This window comes from Rutidosis leptorrhynchoides, chromosome 3, assembly GCF_046630445.1.
Source record: "Rutidosis leptorrhynchoides isolate AG116_Rl617_1_P2 chromosome 3, CSIRO_AGI_Rlap_v1, whole genome shotgun sequence".
NCBI classification, from domain to species: Eukaryota; Viridiplantae; Streptophyta; class Magnoliopsida; order Asterales; family Asteraceae; genus Rutidosis; species Rutidosis leptorrhynchoides.
The window spans coordinates 139,840,869-139,844,374 of record NC_092335.1 but is presented as its reverse complement, the minus strand read 5'-3'; positions in this window follow the sequence as shown (position 1 = coordinate 139,844,374).

Sequence of the window (3,506 nt, the reverse complement as noted above, 5' to 3'; positions counted from 1 at the left end):
GTAGATAACTTTTCATATAGGACTCGTCTTAATCCGAGTTACGGTTTAGGATTTATGGCCCTCCGATCGTTACCATGTCCTTTAACGTTGTGCAGAAATTTCTGACCTACTCGCACTTAGACCGTCGCCACGGTCAAACCAAGACGAGTTTGCTTCTGTAAATTTTACCACACTTAAGGGACTCATAGACGGAGCCATGACCACTGGTCTCACCTTAATTCAGTAAGGGTAGAGGCCGTGGTGACTGACCGAAGTCAGCCTTTGTTTTAAACGACTTTCATAAACGAGTCTTACTTGTTACCTTTTGTTTAATGATGATTGATGATGACCCTTATGACCTTAATTACGTACTTGTAAACCTTTTGAGATGACTTATTGACTTAGTGCTATTTGACTTAGGTTGAGGACGTTTGGACCGTTACTTGCACACCACTTTCCGACTACTACCTTACCATTACTACTAATCATTGTGAGTTATAGCATTCCCTTTTTACTTTAACTTATTTTGGGAACTGAGAATACATGCGGATTTTATGTTTTACATACTAGGCACGAGTACTTAAACTTTATATATGTGTGGGTTATATAACGGCAGAAACATTCCCTTTAGCTCGGTAACGTTTAATCATTGGTTTTTGAACCGTGAACGCGAATCTTAGATATGGATCCATAGGGTTTGACATCCCCACTCGGGCTAGTAGCGCTAGCATTTAACGAGTGTTTAATACTTTGAGGTTATACGCACTTGCCAAGTGCACTTTAAGGGGGTACATTAAACGTTAAGTTAGTTACCGGGTGCCCACGGTTAAGCATATACTTTTACATACTTTTGAAACGCTCGTTGTAGCACTGAAATCTCGTGGCCTACTTACATTACTGTTATACTTAAACTATAGCTCACCAACCTTTGTGTTGACCTTTTTAAGCATGTATTTTCTCAGGTGCTTGAAGTCGCTTCCGCTATCTTACTAGTCGTGCTGTAGAACCCGCTGCCTAGAGTTGTTATCGCATGACTACTTATGTTGCATTCAAACTTTTTACTTATGAACTTATGTTATGTAACGAGCATTATGGTCACGTACACTTATTTAATGCTTCTACTTAGTGAAGCATACTTTTGATTTGTAAAACAATTGACGTATGTTATGACGTCACTTTTATTTATGAATGTAAACTCTGTTTTGAAAACGCATATAGTACTTAACCTTGTAATGATCCTGTTGATGATGGTCCGTACATGATGATTTAGTACGGGGCGTCACATTACCAATTCTCCGATGAATCGGATTCCGAAGAGAATTCTGATGATGTTATAGAAATTACCCCAACTGAATTTAAAGAGGCAAAAGAAAATAATAAGGGAAAGGGCATAAAAATAGAGAAATCTAATTCCAACCCCGATGAACTTTATATGTATCGTCAACCCCCGAAGTCCTTAAGTTGTAACAATGACCCGGGAACCTCTAAACCACCAGGTTTTTCTAAACCAATGTAGAAAATTACGGCTCGTATTAGGGGAACATCATATATCCCTAGAAACTTGGCAAAACGAACCAAAACCGAAGAAAAAGAAACAAGCGAGTCGGAATAAGATAGTTGTATTCGTGTGGTGTAATATATGTAATATAGTGTACTTATGCTTTATGATATATGTAAAAATTGCTTGTATTAATAAGTATTTTTTTATGAATCTAACTCTTGTCTATTTTACAGTATAAAAACACAAAATGGAAAGACAACCCAATATTTTAAGAGACCTACCCGGAGACATGATTGATGAAATCTTGTCTAGAGTCGGTCAGAATTCTTCGACACAACTATTTAAGGCGAGATCAGTTTGTAAGACATTCGAAGAACGTTCCAAGAATGCCTTGGTTTATAAAAGGCTTTCGTTCGAAAGATGGGGGATATCACATTGGGAAATCCATAAGTTACGATGTGTTTACTTTGACTCATATATTGCGGGGAACCCAAATGCTATTTTACGCAATGGGTTAAGAAATTATTTTGACTCAATATATTCGAATATTGGACTTCGTGATTTAGAAAAAGCGGCTAACATGCAACATAAAGAAGCATGTTATGCTTACGGATTAGTAATGTTCGCTTCTCACCAAAGTGAGAACAAGAACATCGGGCTACAACTATTAAACAAAACGTTCCCACAAGTGACGGAGTCGGTAATTGGGGTAAGAAATGAGGTTTTTAGATTGTTACGAGACTGTTGGACATTACGTAACCCTCGTCCCTTTGACGACGTTACAACACGCTGTCTTATCAAAGGCCATAACGGTTATGTTCCACAAGACCAAGGATGGGAAGTAATCCTAGTAAAACCAGAATGCATGACTTGTTTCTGGACGTATGAATTACGTGTCTTTATTGCCTTTGCTGAACGACTTGTGTACTAGCTAGAATTATCTTCACAACCATCTTGTATCAAATTTATTGTGTGCTATATTTCATGCTATATGTAAAATAAGCGGTATTGTAAGTTTGTAAAATATTGTGTAAAAGTTTGAACGCGAAATATTATTATAATCAGTTTTTTATGTAGAATTGTAGTAGTTGAATTGTATATTAGCTACTAAGTATGAACTTAACGGGTAGGTACTACCCGAATTTAAACTTATAAAACGCTAATATGAAGAAAAAGCTTTTATAAATGAGTTCATATTATGCTACGAAATACTATTAACTACTCTTAATATTCTGTATGATTAACTTGTTCCATTTGACTATTTTGAAGGAAATGGCACCGACTACTCGACACACCGTGAATATGAATGAAGAGGAATTCTGTACTTTTCTAGCTTCATACATAGCCGCAGTACAGGCTGCGCTACATACCAACAATAACCTTGGATCTGGCAGTACAGGAAATCGTGTAGGATGCACCTACAAAGAATTCACTGCCTGCAAACCTTTGGAATTTGATGGAACCGAAGGACCGATCGGATTGAAACGGTGGACCGAGAAGGTCGAATCGGTGTTTGCCATAAGTAAGTGTACTGAAGAGGACAAAGTGAAGTACTCTACGCATACCTTCACAGGTTCTGCGTTAACATGGTGGAATACCTATCTAGAGCAAGTGGGACAAGATGATGCTTACGCACTACCGTGGTCAGCATTCAAGCACTTGATGAACGAGAAGTACCGTCCCAGAACCGAGGTCAATAAGCTCAAGACAGAACTTAGAGGGTTACGAACCCAAGGATTTGATATTACCACGTACGAAAGACGATTCACAGAATTGTGCCTATTGTGTCCGGGAGCATTCGAAGATGAGGAAGAGAAGATCGACGCGTTTGTGAAAGGATTACCGGAAAGAATCCAAGAAGATATAAGTTCACACGAGCCCGCCTCCATACAACATGCATGTAGAATGGTTCACAAACTAGTGAACCAGATTGAAGAAAGAATTAAAGAACAGACTGCTGAAGAGGCCAATGTAAAGCAAGTCAAAAGAAAGTGGGAGGAAAACGGTGATAAGAATCACCAATACA